At 37.6% G+C, this 24,358-nt stretch overlaps 2 protein-coding genes across 4 annotated transcripts in view; one reads left to right on the forward strand and one right to left on the reverse strand.

The window, feature by feature from the left end:
• ZNF420 (zinc finger protein 420) overlaps positions 1-15,783 on the reverse strand; it is a 38,903-nt gene extending 23,120 nt beyond the window's left edge. Inside the window, exons 1-2 of one of the 2 annotated variants that reach the window (XM_023588864.2) lie at positions 15,609-15,769; positions 1,800-1,900 (exon numbers count right to left, since the gene is read on the reverse strand). The gene's annotated coding sequence lies outside the window, so the exon portion shown is untranslated. Of the gene's footprint in view, positions 1-1,799; positions 1,901-15,608 lie in introns of both variants that reach the window. The other variant, XM_004458802.4, reaches the window with a different exon arrangement.
• Positions 15,784-15,834: 51 nt separating this feature from the next.
• LOC101417557 (zinc finger protein 568-like) overlaps positions 15,835-24,358 on the forward strand; it is a 72,263-nt gene continuing 63,739 nt past the window's right edge. Inside the window, exon 1 of one of the 2 annotated variants that reach the window (XM_058279331.2) lies at positions 15,835-16,079. The gene's annotated coding sequence lies outside the window, so the exon portion shown is untranslated. The remainder of the gene's footprint in view (positions 16,080-24,358) is intronic. The other variant, XR_011646429.1, reaches the window with a different exon arrangement.

Genomic DNA, 24,358 nt, shown 5'->3' on the forward strand with positions numbered 1-24,358 from the left:
AAGGAGACTTATTTGAACATCTATGATTAGTTATCTCAACTCCTTTATGTTATCTGGAAGCTTAGCCTGTTCCTTTAACTGGGCCATAGCTTCCTGTTTCTTGGTTCGGATTGTAATTTTTTGTTTGTGTCTTGGCATCTGGATTACTACAGTGTTTATTCTGGGTGCAGTTTTACTCTTTAGTTTAGGGCTTCCTGCCCAATCCCCTTGTTTGTTGTGCAGTAAGAACCAAGGTTGTAATTGGTGCTATAAGCTGTGGAGGCTCAAGCTGCCCTCATTGCACCAGGGATCAATGAAGCTTCTCCTTACTTTCTCCTTTGCCACAGGTAGGGACAGAGTCACAGCTGTGTGGAATAATCCAAGCCATGCAGGCTTAGACTGTAGTTGCCCTGAGAGACTGATGAAGCTTCATGCCCCTTTCTCCCCTGCCTGGGGTGAGGACAGAGCTGCAGGTGTGGGCAGCAATCTACACAGTTCAGGTCCAAGATGACCACTGTTGTCCTGGTAAACTTCCAATTTTCAGTCTGTGCCAGCCAAAAGTACCTGCAGTTACCTGGCTAGGCTGCTGCAGGGCCCGCCAGCCTCCTCCCTGCCAGAGGCAGAGTGAAACCAGTCTAGGGCTGCAGGCCGATCTGGGTGAAAGAAACTGGTTCCTACCATCACTGTGATTTTCAGTCAGCTGGGCTTCCACTTAGGGTGGAGGCAGAGTCAAAATGGCAGCCACTGGCCTCTTTCTGACTTGGACAGATTAACACCCCAGCTGTTCCCAGGGTTATATCTTAGCCAGCCGAGTCTACCAATTGCCAGCCAACCATCTCTTCCTCCCATTTTTGGGAAATGGAGCTTCCAATTCCAGCCACATTTAACTCCTAGGGCAGGTCATATTGCCAGAATAGGATAATTACCGACCTTCACAGCTTGGCTGTTAATTTCCTGGAGAGGCTGGCGCAGGTCTTGCGGCTTCCTCCCTGCTGGAGGTGGAAATGGGTCCTAGCTAAAGCTGCAATCTGATCTGGATACAAAGAAGCTGGTCTCCACCAGCACTGTGATTTACAGTGCCAGGCACAGAGTTAAGATGGCAGCTACCGGCCTCTTTCTGACTTGGACAGGTTCAAACTTTAGCTGTTCTCAGGATTATACTTTAGCCCGCTGAATTTACTCATCAGTAGCTAAAGTTGGTGTCTAACCGTCTCTTCCTTTCCCGTTTTTGGGAAGTGGAGCTTTCACTTCTACCTGCGGAACAGCTTCCAAGGCAGCTTGTGCCTCCAGTGGAGGATGGGCACTGGCCTCTGTGGTGTGGAGCACTCTACTTACGAATCTTCTCTGCAGATGGGCAGTCACCTCCTTCCATCCCTTCAAGAATGTTGCAGGATGCTCTTCTGGAGCCCCCAGCAAGTGCTTCAGCTAGCTCCACATAGCTCTGGGTGTTTACTAACTGCCCTGTAGCAGGAGATGACTCTAGGACATCCTTAATCTTGCTGGCTGTCCCTGCAGTGATTATTTTTGAAGAACAGAACTTTTAGAAATGTTTCATTTGGTTCTCCTTCAAAGGTTTTCCTTTATGAAAATCTCTTACTGCCTGCCATTCTTGTGATTTATTTATTTCTTTAAATATTTCACATAGTTTATTTTCGCATCTAATAATTACAATATCTGAAGTCTTTTGCCATGTAAATCTGTTGTTTCTTTAGATTATCTATCACTCATCTCTGACAAGTTTCCTTGTAGGCTTGATATTTTTTTATTTATGAGTTCACTTTAATTTATCTTAAGTTATGAGAAATATAAAGGCTTCTTACCTTTATTGCAGAGAAAACTGACATGTGCTGCAGCCAGGAGTCAAAGGACACCATTTTAGAGAATAAAATTTTTTGTGTGTTTGTGGTCTTCTTTTTTTATTCTTTTTAAAAAAAGATAAATAGATCACACAAAATGTTACATTAAAAAACATGAGGTTCCCATATACCCCACTCCCCACACTCCTTGCTCCTCCCATATTGACATCCCCTTTCATCAGTGAGGCACATTCATTGCAGAGAATAAAAATTTTAAGTCCTTTTGCCTATTGCCTTCCTCTGTCTTTATTTTTTATCACTCCCACATAATAGACATAATATTTTTGTTTATTTATTGTCCTACTCAGCAGAGTAGGAATCTTGTCTGTCTCCTAGATCATTACTTCCCTAAGGCCTACTACAGTGTTTGTTTAAAAGTAGGTCTCCAATAAATATATATATATATATATAAAATCAACTTTACTGATATATATTAATAAAGCATACATTTCCTCCAAGGAATAAATATAGTTTTGAGTGAAAAAAATTTTTAAGAATGTAGGCAATTATATAAATTTAAATACAAATATAAATTTGGGAAGGAATTGACGCCTAAGATTACGTAAAAGGTTGCCTTGGGAAAGATGAAAAGTCCTTCCCTCCTTTAAAGGTAAGAAGGATTATAATAAATGACTAATAGGGAGAGGAAAAAATAGAAATTAGGTGGGATTCCTTTGGGAAATCATACTGAAGAGCCTTTGCTTTTCTCCTCAAGTCTTAGGCCTTTTCCCCATGTAACTTATGGCCTGCAGAGAAGAATATCAACCAGTAGCTTAATAAAGCTTTCATAGTAAAGAGGGATGAAAAGGCAACAAACAGTCATATTTCAGTGACTCAAGGACCACAAAGAATAAAGTGATTATCTAGGTGTGGCTATTACTTGCTATAGACTCAGTCCCTTATTTTACTGTATGGAAAAAAAAAAAGACATTTTCTTAGTTTCTTCCTGAGTTACTTTTCAATAAAAGATGATTGTGGCATATTCATTCAATGGCAAATGCAAAGTTCCTAAAGAATAATATTCAATCACAGAACACATATTAAGAGAATATGCTTGTTGTAAGTAATGAATTGTTGCTCTCTTGAAGTGTTACTGGAATATATTGATCTACCCTATCACTATATAAATGACATAAGCTCCTCTGAGAGGTTTTTGTATCTATTTTTTTAATCTATAATTTATAATTGAGCTTGCAAATTATTTAGAGCACTTCTAGATGATATAACTGGAACATTACATAGTCTGGTTTTTCTGACAATATTTCAAGTATTCCAGAATTCAAATCTAGCCCCTTGATCATCAAGAAAGGTAACTATAATGCAGTTTTAAGGCTTTCTGAAGGATAGAGAAGATAAAGGTACCCTATAATGCTATCTGTATTTCTTCTAGTAATTTCAAACTATCCCTTAGAGAATAATAATAAAAAAATCAGTTAATAACTTAAAAGGTAACCTTTTAATAGCACAGAAAGAAACTATTCCAAAGATAGATACTGAAGTACCAGATGCAGATATCCTTACCTAGAGACATCAAGCTGCTATAGTTCTCTAACATCACATCTGTAACAAATCTCTGAGCAGAGTCCAAGAATTCCCAGTCTTACTGAGAGAAGTTGATGGCAATATCACTGAACATCACTGATTTCTAAAGCTACAAAAATATTAATTGTGGAAATGAAGAAAACATTTTCCAATGGAAAGTGGGATGATGTGAATGCTCCATGAAGGTGATAACAAAGGAAATAGGCTGGGAAGTTTTTGATACTGATGATGAGAGACAGTAAAAAAAAGTGGTACTTCTGAAATGTCAGCATGTTACTGATTACTCCTGTTACTGTCGATACTCCCTGCATATAGAACATCTCATTATACAGGTAAGTCTGGGAGTTAATGAAGTAAATGCAACATCACAATTAAAAGAAAGAGCTAACCCTAAGTATCCTGTACAATATGTATTTTGTACATAATACTTTCTCAAAAAATGAGAATTCCTCATTTTTCTTTTCTAGTTAAGGAATAAGAAAAAGTAACTAGAGAAATATTTCTATAAAATCTTTTATAAAATTTCCGGCGGCAGACTTGGCCTAGTGGTTAGGGCGTCTGTCTACCACATGGGAGGTCCGCGGTTCAAACCCCGGGGCTCCTTGACCCATGTGCAGCTGGCCCATGCGCAGTGTTGATGCGCACAAGGAGTGCCGTGCCACACAGGGGTGTCCCCCGCATTGGGGAGCCCCACACGCAAAAAGTGCGCCCCATAAGGAGAGCCGCCTAGTGCGAAAAAAAGTGTATCCTGCCCAGAAAGGTGCCGCACACACGGAGAGCTGACACAACAAGATGACGCAACCAAAATAAACACAGATTCCCGTGCCGCTGACAACAACAGAAGTGGACAAAGAAGATGCAGCAAATAGACACAGAGAACAGACAACTGGGGTGGGGAAGGAGGGGAAGGAGAGAGAAATAAATAAGTAAATCTTTAAAAAATATATTTTATAAAATTTCCATCTTATAAAATAGAATTTGTATAAAAGTAAAGAATTTATTGATGCTTCAGGTTCATCATATCAGAATATTACATCATAAGCATAATCATATTAACAAATAATTTAGTATTCTTATTGGCTGCTGAATGGACTATTATAACAAATATGTCTGACAAAATAACTGCTCATTAAAAAAAAATTTTCCCCATTCCCTCTTGTGGCTTGCTTGCTGTCTGCTCTCTGTGTCTATTTGCTGTGCACTCTTCTGTGTTTTTGCTTATCTCCGTTTTTTTGTTGCATCATCTTGCTGAGTCGGCTCTCCGCAGCGCTTGCGGGCCAAGCGGTGCTCTGCAATGTCTGTGGGCCAGGCAGTGCTCCGTGGTGCTTTGCGTGCAGGGCTCCTCAACATCTGCAGGCCTGGCAGCACTCCACAGAGCTTGGGAGCGAGGCAACTCCTCGCAGCGTGCAGGCAAGCCTGCCTTCACAAGGAGGCCCTAGGATGCGAACCCAGGGCCTCCCATATGATAGATGGGAGCCCAAGTGATTGAGACACAGCCGCTTCCCTAACTGCTCATTTTTGAACATTTAGGTTATATAAAAATTTGATAAGCATATTTTAGTGATAGGAATTTATAACTCTCAATGCTCAAGCATGTAAATGATGTACTTTCTTGTCACTATTCATCACTCCAAAAAGTAACTTTTTCTTGTTCTGAGCAACAGAAAGGTGAAAAAGGTATCTAAACCAACACATTCAAGATCAGAGCAATAAAGTTCAACCTCAAAATGATCTATATTATTGGTACTCATCAATTATGAATTCCCTGGATTTTTCTGTACCCAACTCCTAACTATGTTCCCTCTCAATCTTAAAAGTTCATAAAAAATGAGCTCTTGCCACATACTAAGTTTGAACCCAGGGAAGACCAATTTCATTTTGTCTAACCAGGAAACTTAGGTCTAAAGAGAAGTTCAAAGTTTTCTTACATGTAGTACCATATAACATATGTCTTTATTTTTTATCAAATCAGGGAATCTGTTTTTGTTTCATCAGTGCTCCTAGTCAAAGATCCTGAATGCACTGGTGAATAAATATCTAAAATATAGATTAGATAGCAGAGAGGCACTTAGGGAAGGTACTATTATTTACAAAAATGGGATAAACTGGGGAGTACATTTCTGAGTGGAAGGTCACTTAGGAAGTTTCAGGAATAAGGACTGCAAACAAGCAAATACTCTGAAAAAAAGTGACCAAAAGAGGCATGAGGAAACAATACCTTGCCTGAGCCACTAGTTTTAGAGTTGGATTCCTATCTTAGAGAAGCACAGAGTTGGGAAAGGGCAGAGCTAGGGAGGGGAAAACAACCATGACACCAGGATTTTTGCAAAGTGCCAAATGATTATTAGAATTACCTTTGTTCTTCTCTTCCTTTCTCTTGTTCCCACTCCTACCCACAAAATATACACTAAAAGGTGGGAAAATATATAAGTGGTGGTTCTTGTCCTAGTCAAACTCAATGCACTCTCTAAAAAAAATTTGTAACAACATTTCTACCATTTTTGAAATGAAACTTAGAAATAATGTGACACATCTTAACACATTATGGCAAAAATAAATTGAGATAATGTGACCAACCATTAAGAGAGACATATGGATGTTCCCATTCCTGACAGGGCTTAAATTTAATTGCATAATAATTACATCAAAGAAAAATAGTCTAATCACTCTAATAAAAGGACAGTATCAGAGAAGATTTTAAAAAAATCAATTTCCAAGTATATGCTATCTCCAAGTAACAAATTTTAAATATAAATACATAGGTAGTTTGAAAGTAAAATGTTGGGAAAAGCTATACAATGCAAACTTAAACACAAGAAAGCTTGTGTGGCTATGTCAATAAAAGACAAAATAGAATTTAAACAGCAATACTAAAGAAAAAAGAAGGTAAATTCATCGAGATGACATAGCAATCCTAAATGTGCAGTGATTTATCAACAGAGCTTCAAATCACAGGATGAAAAACTTAATAGAACTAAAGGTACAAACAGACAAATTCACAATTCGAGTTGGAAATTCAAGATTTTTTTCTCTTAGGAGCTGATAGTGGGGCACTGCATAATGTAAATCAGTTGATTCTCCAAGATAAAAATGATTAATGTGTATATGTGGGCAGAAATTCAGTAAGGATATAGTTGAACTGAACAGCATCATCAATTGGTGGGATCTAATTAACATTTATAGAATACTTCATTCAACAGCAGAATACATATTTTTCTTAAGCTCACTAGAAGATTTACGAAGATAGAACACATTCTGTGCCGTAAAACACACCTAAACAAATTCAAAAGAATAGAAACCATATAAAGTATGCATTCAGATCACAATGAAATAGGACAACTGGAATATCTCCCAGTGTTTGAGATTAAACAACATATTTCTAAATAATATGAGTCAAAGAAGTCTCAAGAGAAATGTAAAAACATTCTGAACTAAATGAAAATGAAAGTAAGACATCAAAATTGGTGATATACAGTAAAAGCAGTGCTCAGAAGGGCATTTCTAATACTGAATGCATAAATAAGAAAAAAAAGTTCTAAAATCAGTAATGTAATCTTTCCCCTAAGGAAATCAAAAAGAAGAAAGCAAATTAAAAATCTAATATCCACAGAAGGAAAGAAAGAATAAAAGTTAGAGGAGAAATCGGTGAAATAAAATAAAAAAAAATAGAGAAAATCAACAAAAGCAAAAGATGGTTCCTTAAAAAGACCAATAAAACTAATAAAACTCTAGCTGGGCTAACCAAGAAAAAAAGAACAAGGAGACACAAATTATGGTATCAGAAATGTAAAAGGGGCCATCACTACTGATTCCATTGGCACTGAATGGATAATAAAGGAATGTTATGTATAACTCCATGCCTACAAATTTGATGCTTAGGTGAAATAGACCAGTATCTTGAAAGGCACAATCTATCAAAACTGACACAAGGAGAAATAATGTGAATAGGCTTTTATCTTTTAAGTCAATAATTAATAACTTTCTAAGAAATAAATCATGAGGTGAAGATGGTTTTCTTGGTGAATTCTACCAAACATATAAGGAAGAAATGGTAACAATACTCTAGTCTGTTTCAGAAAATGGAAACAAAAGGAATACATTCTAACTCATTCCATGAGGTCAGCATTACCTAATATCAAAACCAGACAAGACATTACAAGGAAGGAAACTATAGACCAATATCTCTCATGAACATAGATGCAAAAATCCACAACAAAATAGTAGCAAATTGAATCAAATAGTGTATAAAAAGAATAATCAACAAAGATTTATCCCAGATATACAAGGTTGTTTCACTTGAAAATCAATTAATGTGATCCATAACCCATCACATCAAAAGGCTGGAAAAAAAAAAAAAGCACATACTCATATCAATAGATGAAGAAAAGCCTCTGACAAAATCCAACCCCCACTGATAAAAATTCTGCAAATCAGGAGTAAGGAAGAATTTCTTCAATTTGATTTAAAAAATCTCCAAAAACCAAACAAACCTCTGGCTAACATCATACTTAATGATGATAAACCAGAGCCTGTAAAATTGAGAATAAGGTAAGAATATACCTTCTTACCACTTCTACTCAACATTGTACTGGAAGTCCAAGTTAATGCAGTAAGACAAGTAAAGGAAATAAAGGTGTAGTTATTGGGGTGGAAGAAATAAAACTTTGTTGGGGGAAGTGGATGTGGTTCAAGTGATAGAGCTTCCCCCGACCATTTGGGAGGACCTGGGTTTAATCCCTGGGGCCTACTGGTGAAAAAAAGAAGAGAAGGCTTGCCCACGCAGCAAGCCAGTGCCTGCACAGCAAACTAGTGCCTGTGTGGTGAACCAGTGCCCTTGCAACTGAGTCAAGCAGCAAGATGATGATGTATCAAAAGAGAGACAAGGGGAGAGTCAAGGTGGAGTGCAGCAGAAACCAGGAAGTGTGGTGGCACAATTGACAGGGAACCTCTCTCCCCATCAGAGGTCTCCAGGATTGAATCCTGGGGAATCCTAGAGGAGAGAAAATGAGAAGAGAAGACAATACAGACAGCAAAAAAAAACCCAGCAGAGCAGGAGGAAGGGAAGGGGCTGGGGGAATAGATAGATGATAGATAGATAAATAGACAGATAGATAAATGTTTAAAAAAAACAGAACTTTCTTGGGCAATTAAATGACCATCTATGTAAAAAATTCCAAAGAATCAACAACAACAACAACAAACCCTCCTAGAACTAATAAGCAATTATAGTAAGGTTGAAAGATGCACAATTAGTATACAAAAGTCAACTCCTTTCCTATATATGAGCAATGGACAACTGATTTTGAAATTTAAAAATACAACACCATTTACATTAACACCAAAATAAGATATGTACAAACCTAACAAAATATATAGGTACAAACCTAACAAAATAACTACAAGATCTATATGAGAAAAAACACAAAAGACTGGTGAAATAAATGAAGAGCTAAAGAAATGAAGAGATACACCATGTTCACAGATAGGAAGACTCAATATTGTAAATATGCCAGTTCTCCCCATATTCATCTACAGATTCAATGCAATCCCAAACAAAATCCCAGCAAGTTCCTTTGTGGATATCCACAAACTGATTGTAAAGTTTTTATGGTAACACAAAAGACCCAGTATAGTCAACATAGTATTGAAAAAGAATGAAGTTGGAGGAGTGATGCTATCCACTCCAAGACTTACTATAAAGCTACAGTAATCAAGGCAGTGTAGTAAGGGCAAAAGAACAAATAGATCAATGGAACAGAAAAGAGTGCCCAGAAATAGACCCACACAAATATTGTCTACTGACTTTAGAAAAAGGAGCAAAGAGATTTCAATGGAGAAAGTAATGTTTCCATAAGTTGAGCTGCATTTTATTTTTTGAATTTGAAATAAAGTTCAAATAAAGAACAACTGGACATCCATCTGGGAAAAAAAAAAAGATTCTAAGATTCTAGAACTGACTCGACACCTTTCACAATAAAATTTACTCAAAGTGGATCATAGGCCTAAATGGAAAATTTGAAACTGTAAAACTTCCAGAAGATGACATATAATAAAAGCATGATAATGAATGAAAAGAAAAATGTTAATTTAGACTTTATCAAAATAAGAAACTATTCAAAGAAAAACAGAAGAATAAATCAAGGAGAAATTCAAGTATTTACCTACAGAGGGAAGGAAGAAATGGTGTGGAGAGGATAGGAATGGGTGCTAGACTTTTTTGAATTCATATTGTTGTGTAGTTTTGATTTTGGAGCCATGTAAATGTTTTATGTAATTTTTTTAAGAAAATTAAATTAAAGTGGGGAAGGGAGGAGTAGTCCCTAAAAGCAGAAATCAAGATGAAATAAATTAGCCTAACTCTGACTCAGGTTGGTGGCTAAACCACTAAAGGTGTTATTTTTGGTGACTACTAAACAAAATAATGTGATTAGAATACTAGTGAGTTATGTCCTATTGATCAAAAGAATTTCAAGAAGTCTTGACCTCTTGACCATTTTGTGTATTCATAAGGTCAGCAAAAATACTGGTTGTAAAAAATTTTGAATGTCTCTCTCTCTTTCTTTCAATTAATCTAAACAAAACAGCAGGCAAGAAGAAATAAAGAACAGATGGAACAAATGTAAAACAAATCACAAGATGATGAAGTCAAACCTAATACTATCAATACTCACATGAAATATAAATGGTCTAAATACTCCAGTTAAAAGACAGAGATTGTCAAATTGGAATTAAACAAAACCCAACTGTATGAGGTCTACAAGAAATGCACTTTAAATATCAACACAAATAGATGAAAGGAAAAAAATAATTAGGGAATGATATACCATAGTAGCATTTGCTAGCTGGAGTGGCTACATTAAATATCATTCAGAGAGCAAAGAATATTGCCAGAGTTAAAGAAGATCATTTCATAATGATAAAGGGTCAAATTATTATGAGAATATATAATCTTAAACATTTATGCATCTAATAACAGAGCTTCAAAATACATGAACCAGAAAATGATAGAAGCTGCAAGGAGAAATAGATAAATCCACAATAATAGTTAAAAGATTTCAATACTCTCTCTCTCAATTGATGAAACAAGGAGAACATCAGTAAGGGTATAGAAGATTTAAACAACACTATGGGCCTACTTGGCCTCACTGACATATATGGAACACTGGACTCAATAACAGCAAAATATACATTCTATTCAAACTCACACAAGACAGACCATATTCTGGGTCATAAAAGAAATCTCAGAAAATTTAAAAGGACTCATGCCATACAAAGTGAATTCTCTGAAAAAAATGTATGGAAATCAGAAATCAGTTCAGAAAGATCTCTGGAGGGACTCAAAATATTTGAAAACTAAATAACACTCATCTAAATAACCCAAGAATCAAAGAAGAAATTTAAAAAGGAAAATTAGAAAGGATTTTGAACTCAAGACAGATTAAATGAAAAAGATTGACATGTGATAACTTTTGATGCTGGTTCATTACACTTTTGTTTATGGTGGGAAACTTCCATGTAAAGGTATAAGCAAAAATTTAAAAACAGAGCAGTGTTGTATCAAAATTAACACAAAGAGGTTTCCTTTTAAATCCATAAATTTCAAATCCATCTTCCTCAACTCAAGTACTATTTGGAAGCCTGCATGACAATGAACCATACAATTTTCTTACTCCCAGTCTACAGAAAATTGTCTTGCCTCTCCATCATTCAAGAAGGCTTAGATAGGAAATTTCAAAAGGAAAAAAAAGATTCCTATTCCTGGAAAAATAAAGGCATTTCAGGAAACATCTTCTCACATTGGATTTTGCTTCTAAATACACAAAAGCCATTCTTTCCACCTCTAAATTCTAATCTTAGGGAAAGAAAACAGAATTACAGTGGTACCTCAATACTCAACATTAATTGGTTCAGGGAGGTACAACAAGTACCAAAAACGGCTAGTACCAAACAAATTTTTCCCATAAGGAATACTGTAAATAAATTTAATGCATTCCTAAACCAAAAACAATGCACATTTTTAAGGCAATATGTAAAAAGATAGGGTTGTATATCATTATTTTACATGAGAAATAAACCTAAAAATTAATAAATACTCGAGAGTATAAAGTAAAATCTTCACTTTACCTGTACTGAGAAGAGTCCATGGCCTAATGGGATGGTGGGAGGAGAGTGGTGAGGAGGAGAGGTTACATGGAGTGTTGTTTGGAAGGAGTGACCACCCTCAGGCACTTGCACTTCAGGTGTTCTTTCTCTTTTCTGCCTTCTTTTCAACCCACACCACAGGCTGTGACATACTCTTTGTCACCTTCACTAAAAATTTATCCAATGAAGACTCCATCTATCTTCTTTTCAGAATTCCTCGAAAGTGTGAAATTGTGTGGTCATTCAATAAATTCACATTTCTGCTTGTGACAGCTTTGTCTGGATGGTATTTCTCCACAAAGTTTTGAACTTCTGCCCATTTTGCACACATTTCTTTTATTAAGGAGCTACGGACATCCTCCCTTATCTCCTTATCACCTGAAATCTCTCCAGCCACCTCTTGTTGCTGCTCCTTATGTAGTTCCTGCAGCTCCTCAGTGCGGAGCTCTTCATGATGTTCCTCCACTAACTCAACATGAGCAGCATAGACCTCCAGACCCATGGATTGGCCCAAAGATACAATATCCTGCACAACTGTACCCTCTGTACCTGCAGGCTTGGGGTCAGCCTCAAACCCTTTGAAGTCTCTCTGAGTCACAGCTTCTGGCCACAAATTCTTCCATGCCAAATTCATTGCCCTACAAGAAACTTTGATCCAGGCCTTATCAATAAGGTTAAGGCAATACAGGATTTTGAAATGCTCCTTCCAGAATTCTGTGAGGGTCAACTGGGTGTCCAAGGTGATCTCAAAGCACTTCTGGAAAAACGTCTTGTTGTACAACTTTTAGAAGTTTGAAATGACCTGCTGGTTCATGGGCTGGATGAGAGAAGTAGTGTTGGGGGGAAGGAACTGTACAGTGATGAAGCTGAACTCCTCCAGTAAGTCATTCTCCAAACCACTGTCCAAAAGTAGGAGAGCTTTCAGAGGCAAATCTTTCTCCAGCAAATATTTTTTCACTCAGGTATTAAACACTTCATCCACTCGGTGAAAAATTGACTCATGACCCACACTTAGCTGGTTTGCCCTCCATATCACATGGAGTTTGTTTTTTATGACATTATGCTTTTTAAAAACTCATGGGTTTTCACTCTGTTGAACTAGTAGAGGCTTAAGTTTTAAGACCCCACTTAAAGTCCCCAAGACTTAAAACTCTATTCCCACATAACAATAGAGTGAGCCTTTCATTCGTTTGTGGCCTAGTAATGCCTTCTCTTTTGTGATGTAGGTTCTACTGGCATTTTTTTCCAAAAAACTCTGGTCTCATCACAGTTAAAAACTTGGTGGGGAATAAAACCTTCAGCCTCTATATAATCTTGAAATTCACTGAAAAATTCATCAGCAGCCTTTTTATTAGCACTTGCTGGCTCATGACACTATGGATGCCAGTCCTCTTTTTAAAATTATTAAACCAACCATGGCTGGCCTTAAAAACTTCAACACTCTCATCACTTGATTGCAGTTTGTTTTTCAAAAGATGAGCATGCAATCCTTTCACTTTTTCACATATCATGGATTCCAATACACTGTCGCACAGTAACTGCTTCTCGTTTACCCAAATTAATAACAGCTTTTCAACTTCCTAGAGTGTTTGGGAACACTGCTTTGTTACTTCTTTAACTCCTTTTGCAACATCAGCCTTTTTTTATAGCATCTTTATTCTTAATAATGATGGAGACCATTGTTCTAGGCATACTATATTCCCTAGCAAGATCAGTAATGTGAATACTCATATTTACCTATTATTTCTTTGTTTTGGCTCAATGGTGGTGCAAAGTAATTTTCTTTTCTGCTCAGCTTTATCACTACTCATTTTCTTAGGACCCATGATGAGAAAAAAATGCAAAAATACACAAAAGGCCATAGAAGCTAAGATATGCAATGTGATGCGCACAGGGCAAGAGCTACCACGTGACTAATAACGTGAACCTCTGTTTTGGCTGGAAAGGGTGGCCAATCACGAGGCAACCGACACTGGCAAGTTTTAGCTTATGCATCGAGGACCAAACCAATGATGAGTATCGGGAGAAAATGTTAACATCAAAATGTGTCAAGTACCAAATTCGACAAGTTTCAAAGCAGTCGAGTACCAAGGTATGACTGTATAGGATTCTAGAGCACTCTTCCTTCATCCCCAAAACCAACCCTCATTTAATATACAGTAATGTCCAAAGGAGACTAGAACAATCCTGCACCTTCCAAATCAGAAAAAAGGTCACAGGTTTCTTGGACTAGAATCTATTTCCTCACTGAAAGCTGTACACTGACGGCAGAGCCCTGGAATGGGGTTGTTTTTGTTCTGAAGCATGGGACTAGCCCTTCAGCACTCCCACTGGAAATATTCCCATGCCCGGGGTCTGGTTATATTTCCAAGATGATGATCTTGCAGGTGCTATAACTTTTAAAATTCTTGACTCAAGGCCAGGCCTATGTCTTGGAAATAACTCCTTTTCTTCACTCAGAGGCTCAAATTTCTAACTTCCCTCCTGCCTGCCATTTCTCTGTATTCAAGGCCTTTCAGGCTACAAGGGGAAGCAGCCGGGATCATGTTGCTACAGTCCCAGAGTTAACTGAAGATGGATACAGAAATCAATCAACCCAGTCCATGTGTCAGTTGGTAGAGGGAAAGAAAGCTAGGGAGAGTGTGGCAGTTTGAGGCTTTTATGGACCCCAAAAATCCTGTTTTTAGGGCTAGTCCTTTTCTGTGGGTGTAAGCCTATTGTAGGAGGAACTTTTTTACTAGATTACTTCAGTAGGGTGTGTCCCAGGGTGGGTCTTTATCCTCTTACTGGAATCCTTTATAAAGAGTGTGAATATGGAGAGACAGGAACAGGAGAAAGCCACAGAAGCTGAGAGGGAAAGCTAGAAGAAGCCAGAAACTGAAGCAATGAAGCCCAGAAGAGAAGGGAGACCAGCAGATGCCACTATGTGCCTTGTCATATAAGACAGGAATCCAGGATTGCCAGAGGCTGGTCTTATGGGGAGAAAGTATCATCTAATGATGCCTTGATTTGGGCATTTTTCTCAACTTCAAAACTATAAGCTTACAACCTAACAAATCCCTGTAAAAGCCAATCCATTTTTGGTATATTGCATTTTGGCAACCTAGTAGTCTAAAACAGATTGGTAGCTACTATGATCAAAATGGGAAAAAGTCAAGTGCTTAAAGGAATACAAAGCCACATGGGACTGATGATCCATACACATAATCAGGCCCAGAACAAACAGCAGAATGAAACAAACTTTACCGCTGTACCTCACTAAATTCCCATAACATGACAGTATAAAAAGTTATACAAATGACCACACAAAGTCACACACAATCCCATTTCCCATTTCCACACTCACACATCTAGAGTCACAATCACCAAGGTAATGCTTTATTGTCAGACTACCTAGTCACAAACAAAATCCAATCATACACAGGGAATGCATACAATTACACAGCCACACAAGTATATCCAAGCATCCTTTCAGAGGCATATATGGCTGCAAACACCCTTTCACAGCAGCACTTTTACTCACTTCACACAGGCACAAACAAGTAACCCCAGTCATACACATAGCACACACACAATGAGATAATCAGACAAGCACAACCAAATACAGGGTCAAGGAAACATATGGTCAAACACATCCTATTACAGCACTACTGTCATACATCTCTAAGGAACAAGGCAAACCCCAATCACAGGCAAGATACCAGTCACATACACAACCTCACAGTGAAGAAGCACATGCAAACACCCTGTCGCAAAAGCAGTTATACAGCCGCAAACAATCCCGAGTCATACAAGCGGTACACACCCAATCGCAGGCGGATAAGCACATACAAGCAGGCATGCAGGTTAAGCACACACACAAACACCCTATCACAAGCGGTACTATCGCACTTTTAGAGTCACAAATAATCCAAACTCACGCACGCACTCACACACAAAAGCCACGGTCGAAACGCACGATTGCCCACACAGTTACCGAGACCATGCACCCTGTCTCACACATATAAAACCGCACTGGACACGGTCACACACGCAATTCCAACGACCCTTCCTTCGCGCTTTTCCGCACTGTCACTCTAGACCCCTCACCTGGACAGACGGTGCAATTCAGGGTCCAGGATCTGGCAACCCGACCAAAGTACCTTTCCGCGTCCGTCAGCCCAGCGGGAGCTGAACTAACCTCCTACCACCAGACGCGGCCCTCACGCCACGCGAGGTCGCCAAATCTCGAGAACGAACGGAAATGAAGCAGCGTTCGGGGCGCGTTCCTCTGGGAAATGTAGTCCAGCTCCAGGAAGACCATCGCGAGCCAGTCAGGATACTAGGACGCCCAGTTCTCTTACCCTGGGCCCGCCTTCCGGAAGCTGGCGTTCCCCAAGGCAGCTACCGGAAACTTCCGGGAGTGGCTGTCCGTGTTCAGTGCGCAGGCGACGGACGCGTACTGCTCAGATGGTTAGGCGTTCAGATCCGGAGTCGCGTGTGGACTCTGGGGTCTCGCGCTGATCTCAAGGAGGTGGGCCAGCCAGCCGGAAGGTGGAGAGGAAAGGACCCTATGCTGAGGTAGGGACCAGGCAGCACTTCGGGCTGTTAATCAGATCTGCTGTATGCTTTGCGTGGCCCTTGTTATGCAGTTAGTCCGTGTGTGTGTGTGAATTCTTATATCAGATTTTGTATCCGTAATTGAACGTAGTTGCGTGACTGCGCGGTAATTTGTATTTATATGAATGTCCTTTTTTTGTGCCTGAATTTCAGAATTTCTGTGAAAGTTCAACCATAAAAGCCTGTGTGTGACTGTGTGGAGGAAAAAAATCAAGTTGTCTTCTAGTTTGTGCTTCTACTTTCATGACCAGTTTCCTTTGCGTTTAGAGGTTTTTTATTCATATTGGATTGAGGTCCGCCCTCATTTAGTTTGGCCAAATCCTAACGAATAACAACTGTCTTCAGAAGTCCAATTGATTAATGGATTCATCACGGACAGAACGGGGTGGGGGTGAGGTGGGGGGTAGGCTGAGGGAGGGTTAGTGCTTAACCACGTCGTTTATGGGGAAAATGAGTCAGTCCCCGGCAGCATCCATTCTCTTATGGTAAGGGGGCATTAATGGGTAATATTGATGGACTGTGGACTGAGAAAATAAGAAAATAGTTTTATAGAGAGAGAAGAGTGAATTTTAGTAGAGAGTACAGCATTAATCAGATTTCCTGAATTCTAGGTGACACACTGGTACCCATTTTCTGATAAGCAACCCTGGGCTTACAGAGAGAAAAGGAAAAAAAGCTGTTCAACTTTTTGTCAAGTCTGAGTTTCTCATTTTCTTCAAGTCATCGTGGCCCTTTTTTTTTGTCCTTTTTAAAAATTTTGACAAACTTGTGAAATTCCAACAGAGAGTAATTACACAGTTGTAATTTTGCCACTCTTCAAGTGAAAAAGGTATAATTAATATAACTGGCTCTGAGTTTCAGGGCTAATGTTTAGTGACCAGAATTGTTGAGTGAAAGAATCTGTGTACATGATCTGGTATAGCTGTGTGAAAAAAAGATGGTCACGTGGCTCTGACATCTGGTGGATTAAGCAGAGCACGAATTTTGTCAAAGTAAACATGGGATTGTGGAGTGTTTTTTTAAAAAAAAATTAGGGGGTGACATTCTGTTTTGATGTTGGTTAGCATGCATTGTCTCAAGCCATGTCTGCTTCATTTTGGGTTGTCTCCTTTTTGTTTGAATAGTTGTGATTAATGCTTTCAAGAAGGAGGCTATTGCTTAAAAGTGAAAAACAGGAATTGTTAACCTGAGATGAATACATTCGTGTGCATGGGCTTCCTATTGTATTAAATTTGTGACGTTTTGTATGTATGAATTTAATGTGATTTTATTTTGGAAGAAAATACAGCAGTTCAATCAGATTCACAAAGATGTACATTAACCTTAAAAAGTTAAGACCATTAGAATACGGATGGCAGGAGCTGAGGAAGCCTTTTTATTTTTTTCAGCATACCATGTGATTGGTATGTTAAAAAACAATAGTATTATATACTTTGTGGTGGGATATACACCAAACTCCTATCAATGGTAATGTTTGGGGTGCAAAGACAGGGCTTAGGTTAAGCAAGGAGAGGTGTTGAAGGGGATTTCAGCATTATTGATAGTATCTCTTTTTTTTAACAAGAAAAATGTATTACTTGTGTATTTTAAAATGAATCTTAAAATAAAAAAGAAAACAGAGATGATGACCATTTTGGAGTAAGGAAATTAGCCAAGGAACCTAAATCCTGAAAGTAGACAAAATCTAGAAAAACTGCCTTTTAGGAAAACTGGAGAGAGAAAACTTGCCTAATATTTTTCATATGCCTGAAATACCTTCTTTATCAACGTTGAGTTCCTGATTTATGTCCTTATGACCCATTTTAATCTTTCAGACATTCAGAAATGAGTCATCTTGTCAGCCCAGCAACTGGGTTCAGCTCTGTGGTAGAGGCTGACCCTGAACAGCATTCTTGTTCTTCTCTTTCCTAGCACTAGGTTATTTTCTTTGAAAGTCTTTGTTGATGTTGGCAAAAAATTTTGGCCTTCTTCAAGAGATGGTGTTTATACCAGTACATGTAAGTCAGGCATTTAATCAGCAATCCTGGGAAAGTATTCATGGCACTCTGAGATATTTATAATGTTTTTCCTTAAGTATTTGATTTGAAAAATTTAAAGCTGTAGAAAATTAAAAGTTTCGTATAAGGAGTTAGAGTGCAACTGCAAATTTGAGGAAAATGTCCAAACAAGACCACTCTCATTTCTGATAGCAAATTAGGTTTGGAGTTTCCCAAACGACCCTCAGGTTTGACAGTGCAATGGAAAAACTCAAAACTCACTGAAAATTGTTATATTCACAGTTACGGTTTATTGCAAGGATACAGATTAAAATCAGCCAAGGGAAGAGACACATAGGTTAGAGTCTAAGAGGAGGTAAAATGCAGGGCTTCCACTAGTCCTCACCTGGTAGAATTATGGTTGGCATTACTTCCTCCCAGCTACAATCTGTGATTATACTCATACACTCTTGCCAACCAGAGCTCACCTGAAGCTTTGGTGTCAAGTTTTTATTGGGGCTCAATCACTTATTGTTCTTTTGGCTAACCTTTATCTCCAACCCCTCATGGAGGTCAGTCATTAGTGTCTTTGGAAGTTGAAACTGGTACCACTTAGGCCAAAGCCTCCATCATAAAAGATAACTTTAAACTCTCTGGTGGCCAAAGCCCCCAGGCAAACAAAGACAGTCCTCTTGTGCAGGACATTCCAGGAGCCTGAGAGGACTTTCCGTAGCTGAGGGGAAAAGCCAGTCCTCTCTTTGGGTAAGGTTAGTTGCTCTCTACACAAGTAGTATAATGATGTATGCTTGTATGTGCTTCACCTAGATTTGCCAGTTTTTAACATGTTGGCACCATTTGCTTAATTTTTGTATATATATTTTTGTTAGTTTTTTTGCTCTTTTAAGAGTAAATTGCAGACATTAAAATTCACGACTACATATTTCTTTAGCATACATCTCCTAACAAAAAGGTCATTCTTCTGCATAAGCCCAGTGTTATCAATCCACATAAGAAATTTAACATTGATTTCCAATATCATAAATATACAGTCCATACTCAAAATTTCCCAGTTGTTCCCTAAATGTCCTTTAAGCCTATTTTTTAAATTCAAGAGTCTAGAACATTTGTCTTGTAGAATAGTCAACATTCAGGATTAGTGTAATTATTTTGCAGTTAGTTTCAATTCACATATATTTGACCATAATACTGTGGATGATGTTCCCTTCTTCCTATTGTATCACATCAAGAAACACATAATTTCTGTTTGATCCATTATTGGTGATTCAAAGTTTGATCACTTTTCCACAAGTAGTGTGTGCACCTTGTGTACCTGATTTCTCTATGGAAAAAGATACCATTTTTTTTCTTTGTATTTAAGAAGTAATCTGGTGGGGATACCTTGAGATTGTTTCACATAACACTTTTTTTTCCCCTTTATTCGAGAAGTTTTGGATTTATAGAAGAATCAAGCAGAAAATACAGGATTCCCATTCTTCATCCCACCACTAACATCCTGCATTGGTGTGGACATCGCCACAACTGATGATAGCACATTTTTGTAATTATACTATTAACTAAAGCCCAAGGTTAACTTGAGGTGCACTGTGTAGTATAGTTCTATGGATTTTTTAAAAAAATTTATTGTTACTATATATACAATCTAACATTTTCCCCCTTTAGTCACATACAGATATGTATTTCAGGGCTGTTAATTGTGTTCACAATATTGTGTCACCATGTAGTATCATCACTTCAGATAGGAACCCTGTATATGTTTAGCCTTAACTTTCTGTTCCCTATTCCCACTCTGTCCCCTGGAAACCTGTATTCTAGATGCTGATGTATGGGTTTGCTCTCTCTAATTGTTTCCAATCAGTGAGATCATAAAATATTTGTCCTTTTGCATCTAGCTTATTTCACTCAACCTGATGTCTTCAACATGTTGTCACATGTATCAGGACTTCATTCCTTTTATGGCTGAATAATATTCCATTGTATGTCTATATCTTATTTTATTTATCTATTCATCAGTTTTAGTCTGTGCTTTTCTTTATCTCTGGTATCGTAATCTAACTTTGATACGAAGGTGATGTTGGCCTTGTGTAATAAATTATGGAGCTTTCCCTCGTCTTGAATTTTTTGGAAGAGTTTGACCAGGATTTGGAATTAAGTCTTCTAGAGTATTTGGTAGAATTCCCCTATGAAGCCATATGGTCCTAGGCTTTTCTCAGTTGGGATGTTTTTGATTATTCAATCTCTTTACTAGTAATTGGTTTGTTGAGATCTCCTATTCTCTTTTTTTAAAATCAATTTTATTGGTACATATTAATAAGTCATACAGTCCATCCAAAGCATACAATCCATCCCAAGTATCCAATCAGTGGTATTTCTTCTTGAGTCAATATAGGTAGTTTGTTTCTAAGAATTGTCCATTTCATCTAGGTTTTCTATGTTATTGGCGTACTGTTGTTCATTGTCCTTTTAATTTGGCAAGGTCAGTAGTAATGTCACCCTTTCAGTTCTGATTTTCGTTATTTGTATCCTCTCTTTTTTTTTTGTCAGTCTAGCTAAATGTTGATTTTATTGATCTTTTCAAAGAACCAACTTTTAGTTTTGTTGATTCTATTTTCTTAATTTTGTTTTATTTTTCTATTTAATTTATCTCTGCTCCAATCTTTTTCATTTCCTTCCTTCTGCTTCCTTGGGTTTAGTTTGCCCTTCTTTTTCTGTTTTTTTCAGTTTTGAGGTTAGATCTTTGATTTGAAGTCTTTCTCCTTTTTAAATGTAGGCATTTAGAGTTTTATATTTCCTTTTCAGCATTGCCATTGCTGCATTCCATAAGTTTTGGTATGGTGTATTTTCATTTTCATTTGCCTCAAGGTATTTCCTAATTTCCCTTCTGATTTTCTCTTTAACCTATTCATTGTTTAAAAGTATGTTGTTTAATTTCCAACTATTTGTGAATTTTCTATTTCTCCGCATTGATTTCTGTATTCATTCTGTTGTGTTTGGAGAATATACATTGTATGATTTCAGTACCTTTTAATTCATTTAGACTTGTTTTGTGAACTAACATGTGGTCTATCCTGGAGAATGATCCATGTGCACTTGAGAGGAAAGTGTATCCTGTTGTTGGTGTTCTATATATATCTGTTAAGTCTAGTTGGTTTAGACTATCATTCAAGTCTTGTATTTCCTTACTGATCTTCTGATTAGATGTTCTGTTCATTATTGAGAGTTGAGTATTAACGTCTCCTACTATTAATATAGAACCATCAGTTTTTCCCTTCAGATTTGTCAGTATTTCCTTCAGATGTTTTGAGGTTTTGCTGTTAGGTGCATTTATATTTATAATTGTTACATATGTTGAATTGACATCTTTATCAGTATGTAATGACCATCCTTGTCCCTCATGACCGTTTTTTTAAATTAGAAAAGTGAGTTTACAAAACAATTAGGCATACCACACAGAATACATTGCTCTTCCACCAACACTTTGCATTGTTGTGGGACATTTGTTACAAATGTTAGAAGAACATTGTCAAAATATTATTAACTATAGTCCATATCTTACATTTGGTGTATTTTTCCCACAAACCACCCTTTTATTGACACAGTTTATTAGTATTGTATATTTGTTATAGTTCATGAGAGAACATTTTCCTGTTTGTACTGTTAACCACAGTCCATCATCACAGGGTTCACTGTGGTGAAGTCTCAAGCCTTGCACAGTCCATCCCAAGTGTACTGTCAGTGACTCTCAGTTTCAACTAATATAACTTATGGACTATAGTTAACAGAAATAGTGTAATACTTTTGCAGTAATGGCAAAAAAGATACTGTATCAATAAGGGTCAACAGTAGGGGTGTATATGGGGGCATGGGATTTTTCTTTTTGGAGTAATGAAAATGTTCTAAAAGGATTGTGGTGATGACAGCACAACTCTGTGATGAACTTCATGACTACTTTTGACTTAAATTCTATTATATCTGCTATTTGTTTAGCTACCTCAGCACTGTTTTGGTTACTATTAGCATGGAATATTTTTTCCCAGTCTTTGATTTTCAGACCACTTGTATCTTTTGATTTAATGTGCATCTCTTGCACACAGCATATAATAGTGTCATGCTTTTTAAGAATTTTTTATTAAAATATTCATGCACATACATAAACAATATATGTATAGTAAAAGTTGTGAACTTACATAATAAATGTGCATAACATCATACAGGGCTCCATACATCACCCCACCACCACAACTCTGCATTGTTGGGAAACATTTGTTACAAACTATGCAAGAGCATAGTAAAAATATTACTACTAACTATAGTTCATATCTTACATTTGGTGAATTTTCCCCCCAACCCACCCTATTATTTTTTAAAAATATATTTGTATTACAGAAGTTGTGAACTTATGAAACAATGATGCACGTGTGTAGAATTCCCATACAACACCCCTTAACCAACACACCACACCATGGGGGAATATTTGTTACAGGTTATGAGATAATATCATCAGACTATTTACCACCAACCATGGTCCACAGCCTACATTTGGCACACTTTTTCCATACCCCCCCATTATCAGCACAGTACATGTTTGGCATTGATGCAAAAATATTACAGTATTGCTGTCAACCACAGTCCATATGTTACATTAATTATGTTTTTCCCATACTTCTCCACATTCCTACCATCCTACAACAATGTACATCTGCTCCAACTCACAGAAGGGCACTCTTTATCATCAGTACCATCAACCACAGTTCTCATCCATCTGTGGGTTCACTGTGTTATTCAGTCCCTAGAATATCCTCTAGCTTTCTTTCAAATGACATTTACATCCCTATACTACCCTTTTCAGCTACAACCCCATTTATAAACCAGCTCCTACTCACTATGTTACCACCAGCTCCGTACATTTCTATACTTTTATAGTCAAACCTACATACACTAAGCATCAGGAGGCCTTCTCAGCAGTGTCATGCTTTTTTAATCCATTCTGCTAATTTCTGCCTTTTGATTGGAGAGTTTAATCCATTTATATTTAAAGTCACTACTGATAATACGGGACTTCTGTCATTTTGCTATTTATTTAGCCTTGTGAGTCTATACCTTTTTTGTCCTTCAGTTCTTCTATTAATTCTTACTTTTATGTTGATTGAGGTCTTAATGTCATGCCTTGGTATGGGTACATTCCCATTTCTATCTGGATATAGTTTTCATCTATTTTCCTTGTGGTTACCTTGGAGTTAAAATTTAACATCCTAAATAAGTAACAGTGATACTTGGTGTATTAGTCAGCCAAAGGGGTGCTGATGCAAAGTACCAGAATCTGTTGGCTTTTATAAAGGGTATTTATTTGAGGTAAAAGCTTAGTTATAAGGCCCTGAAGAGTACAACTCAAAGCTGCTTTCTCACCAAAGTCTATTGCTACATGTTGAAGCAAGATGGCAGACAATTTCTGCCTGGTCTCTCCTTCCTTCTCTTCTGTGGCTCTGTGGGCCCAGCTTCTTCTCATCTCAGCTGTGGGCTGGCATAGGGTTCATCTCTCTTCCCAGGGCTTTAGCTGTTTGGGCCTTCTCCTTTCTGTCACATGGCAAGACTGAAATGACCGAGTTCTCTCCTCTTCTATGTGTCTTCTTGAGAGAGTGTCCATTTATATCAGCCCACCAAAGGGGCAGGGACTCAAACCAGTCATGCCCTGCTGACAGGGTAGAATCAAAGCCTAATCTTAACATAATTTAATCAAAGATATCTTAGCTGAATCTAATACAATCAAAGGGTATCTCACCCAGAGGAACAGAATAGTTTACAAACATTATCTCTCTTTTGGGGGTTCATAAATCATCTCAAACTGCCACACTTGGTTTGATATCAGCTTAACTTCAATAACATGCATAAATACTTTTCTCTACCCCTCCATCACTCCACCTATTCTTTTTCTATTTGTTACCACTTACATTGTTGTGCATTTGTCCAAAACCTTAGATTTTTCATTACTTTTTATGCTTTTCCATTTTAGCAACTGGAGGAAGTAGAAGTGGAGTTACATGCCAACCAGTACAATTTTACTGGCATTTCAATTTTCCCAAGTGGTTACTTTACCACAGGTCTTTATTTCTTATGCTGCTTTGAACCACTGTCCCATGTCTTTTCCTTTCAATCTAAAGAACTCCCTTTAACATTATTGGTGGTGGAGACCTAGTGGTGAACGAACTTCCTCAGCTTTTAACTGAGAATGTTTTAATCTCACTCTTT

The sequence above is a fragment of the Dasypus novemcinctus genome, chromosome 18, assembly GCF_030445035.2.
Source record: "Dasypus novemcinctus isolate mDasNov1 chromosome 18, mDasNov1.1.hap2, whole genome shotgun sequence".
In the NCBI taxonomy this organism is placed as follows: domain Eukaryota; kingdom Metazoa; phylum Chordata; class Mammalia; order Cingulata; family Dasypodidae; genus Dasypus; species Dasypus novemcinctus.